The sequence below is a fragment of the Myodes glareolus genome, chromosome 25 (genome assembly GCF_982192425.1).
Source record: "Myodes glareolus chromosome 25, mMyoGla1.1, whole genome shotgun sequence".
NCBI classification, from domain to species: Eukaryota; Metazoa; Chordata; class Mammalia; order Rodentia; family Cricetidae; genus Myodes; species Myodes glareolus.
Window position 1 is genome coordinate 6158581 of NC_142050.1, and position 11871 is coordinate 6170451.

An 11871-nucleotide genomic window follows, 5' to 3' on the forward strand; every position below is an offset into this window, starting at 1 on the left:
AACGTTCTTGTTCTTTGGCATTCAAAATCAATGAAATAGTCATTTACGCACATGAAATTTTATGATTAAATGGCTGTGAACTTTGGAAGATCTCAGAGTCTTCGTGCTTGTGGGATAAAGTCACATTGGAGTAGCAGTGACTGTGGTTCTCAGACTGCAGCTTTGTGAGAAGCAAGTCTCCCCTCCAGCGTGGGAAGGAGAAACAAAACGCAGTGTGACGGGAAAATCACTTAATAGATGGCCAGCAGGATGGTCACTGACCCAAAAGAATTTAATGTGCAGCTTTCTGGAAAGACAAAATGGAGGCTATAACTGAAGGAAACTCTGATTAGCTCGTTAAATTAGAGTCAATTATTCACATAGCATCTGAGCCAAGTGAGTCCCCTATATGTGCTCACATGGGAGAAGCAAAAGAGGATTGGTTCAGAAGAGATAGTGAAGAACATCTAAACATTTCTCCCCCCTCTTTCTGTCTCCCTGTCTCTCTTCTTCTCCCTCTCCTTCTCTCTCTCTCTCTCTGCATGTGTGTGTGTTCTCACATGTCCATGAGTGCTAGGTATTTCTCAATTGATCTGATTAAGACTGCAAATTTTTATTAACTAAGTTGTTACTTTAAGTGATTTTTTTATCCCGAGAAATCAGTGGCTTAGATACTTTTTCTGGGTGCAAAGTTAAATAAAAATATGTGATGTTATTGCAGGATGAAAACAGGCAAGGGAAAAATCCCATATCTCTCTGCCTTGGACTAAATATATGTGGCTAACAACTAACTCCAACTCTCATAAAACATTTTAAAGGAATCTTGGCTTCCTTAAAACATTTTTACAAAGTCGGACTATAAATAAATCATTGTCCTCTACAAGGAGGAGTAAATAAAACCAAGACTATTCTCAGTGTGCTTTCTTTCTTCCTTATAATATTGTGGGAAGAGGAGATAATTGCAAGTATCATGAACAATGATAAAATTAAGAATCAGAAACAATATTTTTTTATGATTTATTCATATAGAAATATTTGGAATTTTGTTAAAAACTCATTTTCTATTATTTACTGCACTTGATCCAAATTAAATTATAATACTCTTTCTTCACAGGTTTAGTGATAGTAAAAATATTTTCCTATAAAGTCATCTCAAGACATGATGTGTTTACCAACAGAAATCACCAAGTTTTTGAAGTAGGCTCAGTATTATCATGGAAAGGAGCACTGTGGTGAGAACTAACAAACTAATATTCAAAACCATCTTTCTCCTACTCATAAGTGACTTTGAGAGCCCCTACAGTGGTTTGGAGACGGCTTAAAACATGAACAGATGTAGTTATCTCAGAAGCAAAACAATAAAAAAGAGATTATCCTCTGACACTTGTTAGATGCTGTTGTTGGGATGCCCTCATCCCAGACATAGGTAAAGCACTCTAAAAAGTTGGCTGGAGTAATGGTCTTCATTAGGTAAATCTCATGTGTTAGGCTTGATACTCAAAAGCAGTCATATAATCTAAAAGAATGTCAAAAAACAATGGGGATCCATTTTATTCCTTCATCATTCTTGCACAAGAACAATTGAAATATGCTTTCAAAATATGTCATGTGCAGGAAACTTCTTTGTTCATTAAAGTTAGCTGCAGAAGCTGGGAGTCACAGTGAAGTCATATTAGTTACAGAAGGGTTTTGTTTCTTGCTATCATTTGGGGGATTGGTGGTTTTTTGGGGGGCTGGGTTTCTTAGAAGGGTTACCTATAAAACGTCATTTATCTAATGGATTTGTTTCTTATTGTTCCTTTTGTAAATAAATGTGACATTCTGAATTTCACAAGGGCTAGTGATACTTGCAATACTACCACTTTACTGATAGACATAGCACAAAGAAATCTCCTTACTACAGGGGCAGTGGATACATCAGGCCAGCTAGAATAGAATCTTGGGATTTTGGCTTCCTTCTCATGTCTGCAGAGGATCACAGTGGAGTGATCATAACAGAATTTCCCAGCCTGAAGCCTGGGAATAGATTTTCTATGCATACAGTCAGAATCCAGTCACTATGATTCTCTAATCATATGGATTCCATGCCAATGGGGTACATATTCCAGCAAGAGCTTCCATGAGACCTTTATAAATACCCAGAGTCCTCAAACTCAACAACGTTCATTAGTTTTTAACTCAAGTCCAAATGAATTAAAGACCTCAATATTAATCTGATCACATTGAACCTGATAAAAGAGAAAGTGGGAAGTAGTCTACAACACATGGGCACAGGAGACCACTTCCTATGTAGAACCCCAGTAGCACAGACAATAAGAGCAACAATGAATAAATGGGACCTCCTGAAACTGAGAAGCTTCTGTAAAGCAAAGGACACCGTCATTAAGACAAAAAGGCAATCTACTGATTGGGAGAAGATCTTCACCAACCACGCATCAGACAAAGGTCTGATCTCCAAAATATATAAAGAACTCAAGAAATTAGACACTAAAACTCTAATTAAACCAATTAAAAATAGGGTACTGAACTGAACAGAGAATTCTCAGCAGAAGAAATTCAAATGGCCAAAAGACACTTAAGGTCATGCTCAACCTTCTTAGTGATCAGGGAAATGTAAATCAAAACAACTTTGAGATACCATCTTACACCTGTCAAAATGGCTAAAATCAAAAACACCAATGATAGCCTATGCTGGAGAGGATGTAGAGTAAGGGAAACACTCATCCATTGTTGGTGGGAATGCAAACTTGTGCAGCCACTGTGGAAATCAGTGTGGCGGTTTCTCAGGAAACTGGGAGTCAACTTCCCTCAGGACCCAGCAATTCCACTCTTGGGAATATACCCAAGAGTTGCCCTATCATACTACAAAAGCATTTGTTCAACTATGTTCATAGCAGCACTATTTGTAATAGCCAGAACCTGAAAACAACCTAGTTACCTCTCAATAGAAGAATGGTTATAGAAGGTGTGGAACATATATATACACATTAGAGTTTTACTCAGCGGTAAAAAACAATGACATCTTTAATTTTTCATGCAAATGGACGGGAATAGAAAACGCTTTACTGAGTAAGGTAACCCAGACCCCAAAAGAGGAATATGGTATGTACTCACTCATAAGTGGATTCTAGCCATAATTAAAGGACATTGAGCCTATAATTTGTGATCCTAGAGAAGCTAAATAAAAGGTGAACCCAAAGAAAATCATATAGTTATCCTCCTGGATATTGGAAGTAGACAAGATTGCCAGGCAAAAGTTGGGTGCTCATGGGTAGAAGGTGGGGTGGGGGTAAGGGGAGATGGGTAGAGAGAAGGGAGAAGGGGAGGATTGGGGAGAGCTTGGGGGAATGAGATGGGTGGGATGAGGAAGGGTGGATTTGGGAGCAGGGAAGTAAATATCTTAATTAAGGGGGCCATTTTAGGGTTTTTGCAAGAGACTTGACTCTAGAGGGGTTCCCAGGTCCAAGAAGAGGTCCCCACATTGTTCCTTGGGCAGCAGAGGAGAGGGTGCTTGAACTGGCCTTGTCCCATAGCTACACTGATGAATATCTTGCATATCACCATAGAACCTTCATCTGGCGATGGATGGAGATAGAGACAGAGACCCACATTGGAGCACTGAACTTAGCTCCCTAGGTCCAAATGAGGAGCAGAAAGAGGGAGAACATGAGCAAGGAAGTCAGGATCACGAGGGGTGTGTCTACCCACCGAGGCAGTGGGACTGATCTAATGGGAGTTCACCAAGGCCAGCTAGACTGGGAGTGATGGAGCATGTGATCAAACTGGACTCTCTGAATGTGGCTGTCAATGAAGGCTGACTGAGAAGCCAAAAACAAAGGCACTGGGTTTTGATTCCACTGCATGGACTGACTTTGTGGGAGCCTGGTTTGTTTGGATGCTCACCTTCATAGACTTGGATGAAGAGGGGAGGACCTTGGACTTCCCATGGGGCACGGAACCCTGACTGCTCTTAGGACTGGAGAGGGAGGGGATCTAGGGGAGGGGTAGGGAAAAGGGAGGTGGGGAGGAAGTGGAAATTTTTAATAAATAAATAAAATGAAAAAAATAAAATTAAATTTAAAAAAGAAATAGGATGGGAAACATCTTGCTTTTATATATTCTGACTTATGTTTTTCCACCATTACATAAAAGGGCCAGTCCTGCAAAGTGACTTCTGAGCAATTACCTTCAAAGCTTTGATTTATACTAAACTGATTATCATTCAAAGGAAATTAACTATGTACTGGAGAGATTATTTGATATTTCTGGCTATTTCCACTGATTGACTGCAAACTTGTCCACCAGAGGGTATACAGAAAGCCAAGGAGGTTAAGCATTCCTTATGAATTATGCTGAAAATATAGGTGAAGAAAGTATATAATAATGTAACCCATAGATTTTTCAATAGGAAACTTTATTGAACATTTTCAGTTTTTTCTACAAATCTTAAATCCAATAGTTGGAAGACTACCTTTTTTCAAAGGGCAGCTGTTTAGTGTATCATATGAAGCATGTGTTCTTTCTCTTGTCAGCAACGTGTCAACATGTTCCTTCAAAATCTTTTTAGAAAATAAAATATCTGAACTACCAACTATACAGTAAAACCAGTTTTTTTCAAAGTTGTGTGTGTGTGTGTGTGTGTGTGTGTGTGTGTGTGTGTATGCATATGTGTGTGTATTTATGTTTGGAGTCAAGGTCTCAGAAGACCATCATATTTTCAGCATGAGGTCAAATAACCAATGGCTTAGTTAACCATCTCCCTCAGGAGTATCCAGTAGCTTCCTTTCACTTTCTCATATCTGGGAAACACAATTGTCTCATCCAAGAAAATTCAGTCTAGACCTCACTCAAAATGATAGTCACTGTTGCAGTAATTTAAAAGAGAAACATGCAGAGAACTTCAATCACCTCCTGGAGATAGCAAAAGGGCCTCCAGACTTCAAATCTGTTATCGGTTGTTATAATATTCTCCTATAGCAGCAGCTGCAGGCATAAGAAGTAGAGGAATAACGGGGGAGGAGATGAAATAGCACATGGACGAGCATGGGAAGATTCACAGCAATAGCAATGGGTGGCTTTAAAGCATTGTGTGTCTCTTGAAGCCAGGCATGGATTGTTCTGTTGCTGAGAAAGGGCAAGCACAAGGGACACCCTCCAGTGTTATCAACTACTGTTGTTTGCTGGCTTTCCTGCCAGTCATCCCACTACAGTGTACCAAAACTCAAGGGGATACCCTTAAAACCACAGGTTTTATTCTATATTACAGGCCAAGCTGTGTGCAACTAACATGGCATCAAGCTGATGGACTTGTGATGGGGTCCTTTGGAGTCCTAGCTCTGTGGACCACAGAGCACCATAGGTAGACTTGTGATCATGTCTGATGAAGCTGATCACATATACTCTTTCTTGTATCAGAATTCTGCTGACTGAGGTCAAGAGAGCTCATATGGCTGTGATCAAACAGAACATTCCTTTGTTTCAAACATTTTCAAACAGTGCCATTGTTCAAGTGCTAACAGAGATGATAAAGCATCACTAGCCAAGAAAGTAAAACCACAGAACCTATAGTGAGGGCCTCAGTTTCAACCAACTGACTCAACAAATTCACCTGAAAGCATGCCTCATTCAAGGGATTTTTGAATTTGTATAGATAGTGGCTGGCTGGGTTGTTGCAAAGGAGAAGGGATCAATGAACTAGAGTCTGTAGCCTTCTAAATGAGACTACATGGGTCACATGGACATAAGCAAGCAACTTGTTTACAAGACCTAGTTAAATTAGAGCCATTAAGTATTGCTACAGCTTCAGTCTAGGCATTTCTCTGACAACTTTATATTTGCAAAGATATAGGTTAAGTTCAAGGGGGAAATTTAGCATACACCAGCTCCTAATATCTCTGTAAAATAGATAATTTCATGACATTATTGGCCTCACTGGAGAAGGAGTTCTCAAGATTCCGTGAGCCCTACAACCTGCTAATAGCTAGGATTTCATCCTAAAATGCCAACATTACTCTCAAGTCTGTGGGTTTCTATTCTTTCATTACTGAAAGATATTTAGCTCCATCTCCAGAGTGCCTTTCTTATGTTATTGAGAAGATGCATGTTCCAATGTCCCATTAAAAGGAGATTTTATTGAACTTACTTATCAGGAAATGAAAATGGTTAGTGTCAAAAAGACAAGAAAACTAGGAAATACTGGTAAGGCTATAGACAAAGAACAACTCTGCTTATGAGTTTTAGTGTGATTGTAAATTAGGATGGCCACTACGTAACATGGTATGGCAATTTCTTTAACACTAAAAATAGAAAGGCAGTATGATTCAGCTATTATACTACTGAGACCATTTTTAATATTGCACTATTTAAATACTAGAAATAGAAGCAGCTAATGTGTATATTGGTAATCAAGGTGTCCATCAGCAGCTAATTTTTATAGAGTGACAAATAGAGTAATGGACATTAATGATGAAGAATGACAGAGTTAAGAAGGGTTAGAATGAGATTGGGTAGTGACTAACCAAAATACAGTTAGGTCGAATTCATGCTAGTGTTTTATGTCTCAGTAGGTTAAATTTAGTTTACAATAATGTATTACATACTTCAAATGACAAGAAAAGTATAGTCTAAAGTTATCACCTCATAGAAATGACAAATATTTGACAAAATATAACTGACAATGAACATAATTTGGTCATTATACATTATATACAACTGTGTCAATTAAATTTTCTCTCAAAATTGTAAAAGAGGTGACATACAATAGACTATAATCATGAAGACTAATAAACCTAACACATGATTCTCTAGTATTAAGCAGCAGGCTGCATCCTGCCGCCAGGCTAGCTTAACCCCGAAATAATTACACAGAAACTGTATTCATTGAAATACTGCCTGGCCATTAGTTCTAGCCTCTAACTAACTCTCATATTTTGATTCAACCCATTTCTAATAATCTGTATCACCACTTGACTGTGGATTACCAGGATGAGTCTAACCAGTGTCCGTCTGTCTCGGGCAGGGGAATCATGGCATCTGCCACACTTGCCTTCTTCCCAGCATTCTGTTCTGTCTACTCCACCCACATAAGAGCTGCCCTATCAAAAGGCCAAGGCAGTCTTTTTACTCAACCAATGAAAGCAACACACAAAGAGAAGGGCCTCCTACACCATGACTCAACAACAAAGAGCTTAATATTAAGATGAGATTCTCACCAAGCTGTTTCTTCAGGCTACGAAGATGACTGGGCAACCCTGGCTATAAGATGCAGGCTGGCTGGTACAGCCTGACGATCCACACCAGCAGGATAAGGGTTTGAGCCACAAAGTGTGGAGTGGGAGGATTAGGAGTGAGAAATAAGGAAGACAAAAGCGATAGTTGAGACTAGGAGGTCTCTCCAAGCTGATGAATTATACCAAGAAAGTTCGCTAAGAAGTAAAGCACCTTGTATACTATTAGTACAGGGGTGGGGTATGCAAGATCAGCAGAGAGCTGAGTCAGACAATGTTGGCAATGGATACCTCAGACACACCTACCAAAGGACTGATAACCACTGCCGAGGGGGAAATGTCAAGTCCCCAGAAGCTGCAGCCTGAGTCCTCTGAAGAGGCACCGGTTCTGGGCCTAGACTGGTCTTGCCAAGTCCTCTTCTGGACAGGGACGCAGAACTAAAGCTCTTTTTGTCCTTTCACCAGAGCCTCTGTGAAAGTCTTGGATCAGTCTGATGTCTCTCTACTGGTATGACAGGCAAGTCACTATACATAGAGTCACCAATACTTTAAAGGAAATTGCCCCCCCCATTATTATTGATTATCTTATTGATGCAAACATTTTAACAAGAAATAAGGCTAATAAAGGACATCTCAAGGTTTCAGGAAAGAAAGCTGCAGCTTTCTTTCCACCAGTGGACACAGTCACGTGAGAACAATTCAAGAGTAGGTTCCCTTTGTTATAAGTGAAGAAACCAACTAAACGGCTGCAGTCCAGACAAGGAAGGGCAAGTTCAGTCAACCGGCAACCAGTAGGAGCCTCACTCCAGAAAAATGCTATGCCAATCAGGACAAAAGTCCCACACCAAAGATTTTCCATGGGGAGAGACAGAATGGCGATGCATGTGCCCCATGTTGTGATTCGTGCAGAAGGGAAGGGGAGGCCTGAGGGGCAGGCTTTGTCTCATCAAACATGGAAGACTTCAAGATAAGGCTCATTTGTGGGGCCTACTGAGCAAAAGAGCTAGCTGATATGGGACAGCTGTTCCAGAGGACCCATACATAGAAGACAAACACCACAGTAACAGGACATTATGGGCACTCAAAAATGGACACAGCTGAAGTCCTGTAATTTGGAATTTACCCTTACAGTCCTGGACAAAATACATCCACCAAAAGGGATAGGAGCCTGTGACAATCTCTCTGACCATGTTCACTTTGTACTTAGCAGTCTATAAGAACTAAGAATACTATTTTTCTTAATTACACAGATATCAGGAAATTTAAAAAAAAAAAAAGAATAGAAGTTGCAGGTAAATACACTACAACCAAAAGACCAAAGCACACATCAGGAAATAGCCTTAAAGAAACAGAAGTATTTCTGTCATCTGACACATTGTACTCAATGAGATTTTTAAATAGTGCATGAATAAAATCAGAATTTCAATAAAAGATGGGAAATATGGGGTTGTGACTTGGCCTATGTGTAAAGTGCTTGTGTACCAGCATGGGGTCCTCTGTTCAGAGCCCCAAGCAACCACCAAAGAGCTGGCAGTGTGCACTTGCAACCGAGCACTGGGGATTGGAGAGAGGTGGCTTCTAGGGTTTGTTGGCCAATAAATCTGGCTGAAACTGCCTGATGCATGTCCAGAAAATAAGGTGGACACGAAATTAAAGAAGACATCTTGACATCCAACGCAGGCCTCCACAGGTGAGCACATCTGTGTCCATGTGCATCGACTTGCCTGTCTGGAAACATGTACGCTTTTGAAAAAGACAAAAACTATTTTAAAAGGAACCAAGGAAAGAACCTTGGATCTGCAATGGCAGATATTTCAATTTATAAAAAAAGCAAAGCAACCTTAATTTTATGCACACTTAGAGTTTCAACTCTAGTATTGAGAACGGTTTAAGGAAGCATGAAGAAAAATCAACATGAATTGTCTATATTTATAAACTGGAAGGTAGAAATAAGTGAAGTATGAATAAAATATGTGTTTAAAGAAAACACACCAACATAATGGGAAAGGGTTTCCTTTTTTCTTAAGAAAGCATTGTTAGATGGATAAACTATTGACTATATATGTCAATAAAAAGAGAGGGAAAAAAACCATTTCAAATCCAAAGTGGAACATTGCTTCAGATCCTAAAGCCAAAACTGAGAAGAAGAAAAAAAAAAGAACCTTGGATCTGGAAAACACCATTCAGTAGTGGGTTCAGCAGCAGATTTGATAAAGGGGAAAGGAAGATCAACAGCCTTGAAGATGGGGCATGTGAAAGAAGATAGTCATGAAACGAAGTGATAGTAGAGTGAAAGGGGTTCTAATAGACGGAAGGGCTTAAGGAACAGAACCAGGACCACCAATGAGCACGAGCGTGAGCAGAGGTGCTCGGTCATACAGCAAAGCTCTTCAAATCTGAGCTACTTCTGAGACAAATGCAAAAAGGATCACAAAATTCCCAATCCGGAAAGACAGCTTAATATTATCCCACTTCAGTTGTATTGAAAGGAATCATTAGGAGCCACCTGGCATTCTAAATGGTTTTCTGACACACCACAGTGATTCCCTCAACTTTCACGATTATCCAGAAGCCTTTATTAAGGTTTGTGAAATGACCATTAATTATACTTAAAGGAAATTATGGGCAAAATAACCCCTATGCTCAAGTCACTTAACCAAATCAGACTTGAGAAAAAGTCCATCATCAAATTTCATTTCAAGAAATATTATGAATGCCAAGTGATACATTGTTTGGAGACACTATTTATTACTATATATTAAGATATTTAAAAGCAACATCTCTTAAATTATTTTCTGTTATTCTGTGCATCAGTCAACTCGTTCTTTTACTTCTGAGGCATAGTCACGACGCTTCCATGTATTTCCAAATATGGAGAAATGTGTATGAGGTCTAGCTCTTGCTAATGGCAGTTCGTACTGGTTGTGCTCTAGAGTTTATCCTGTAGCTGCTGTGCAGGGTGTGTGCTGGCTAGGTTTTGGTCAACTGACACATGTTGGAGTCAACTGAGATGAGGGAACCTCCGTTGAGAAAATGCTTCTACAAAATCAGCCTTGTAGGCAAGCCTGTGGGGCATTTTGATTAATTACTGACATGGAACGGTCCAGACTATTGTGGTTGGTGCTACCCATGGGTAAGTGGCCTTTGACTGTATAAGAAAGCAGATTATTAAATAATGCTGAGCAAGCCAGTAACAACTGCTGCAGTTCCTGCCCTGACTTCCTTCCAGGATGGGGTATGACTTGAGGGTTGTAAACTGAAATCAACCCCTTTGTCCCCAAGTTGCTTTTGATGATATTTTATCTCAACAGGAGAAACCCTGACTACACAGGGTATCTGTTTTCTTGGGGCTCTCCATATAACTGACTGGACTTTTCTGAGCAAAGTTTTTCCCCCTAAAGAAACTCCCAAGGAGACAAGTCCAATGTCCACACGTGTAGGACAACCCTAATGTTTCCTTGGCTAAAACATCTAGCAGAGACTAAATATCATTGAAAATAAACAGTAGGCTAGGCAGTAGTGGCACATGCCTTTAGTCTCAGCACTCAGGAGGCAGAGGCAGGAGGATCTCTGTGAATTTGAGGAGAGCCTGGTCTGCAAGAGCTAGTTCCAGGACAGGCTCCAAAGCTACAGAGAAACACTATCTCGAAAACAACAACAACAACAACAACAACAAAAAACCCAAAGAAAAGAAAAGAAAAAAGAAAAGAAAGAAAGAAAGCTAGAACAACTAGTTTCCAAATTTATAGTTATTATAGAGATAGTCTCTAAAATGTGAGCATACTGAATCACACTGGAAACAACCAAAGGAATAGCCTACCATAATATGCTGTAAGATACGAGCCTGATAGAGGTGGTAAACTGAGGCAGAGTTAGCATACCTTCAACATCCCACCATATTTTCTTTTGTTTCTCATGGACTTGAAGACAAGGCTAATTTAAAATTTAATTTCTAAACGTTCCTCCAGTGGTAAAATATTCCCTCTACTCCCCCAACCAGCCTAGGCCTGTCAAGATTTTCTTTTTGTCTTTGATTTTCTACAGTTGGAATATGATATGCCTTTTTAAAATTTATTTTGCACAGTGCTCTGAATTTCCTGAATCAATGGTTTCTATGGTAATTTGGGAAAATTTGCAGCCACAATCATTGTACACACTTCTCTCCTTTCTTCTGGTAGTTCCATTATGAGCATGTTGTACCTTTTGCAATTTTCCATTATTATTGGAGATAGCATTCCAGCTTATTCCTGTCTTTTTCCACCTTTAGTTACAGTTTTGAAGTTTCTATATACATTCATTTAAACTCAACAATTTCTCTCTTCAAGCTTTATTTCATTATGATTGACCAAAACATGTATTCCTTTACGGTACATGTTATGATGCCTAGATATGCACAGACATTATAATATGATTAAACAATCTCATTAATACAACCATTGCCTTGTGTTGTTACTATACTTTGTGCATCAAGTAAGAACATTTGAGTCTATTATGTTAAAAAATTTCAACCACACAAAACAGCATTACCAATATGGCCATCACACCACTCCTTGAATCCCACTCTACGATCTTATAAGTCAAAGTATGTATCTTCTGGCCAGCACCTCCTTGCTTTCCCTAAACTACCCAGTTCTGGATCCTTCTCTGCTTCTACCATGTGACTAAT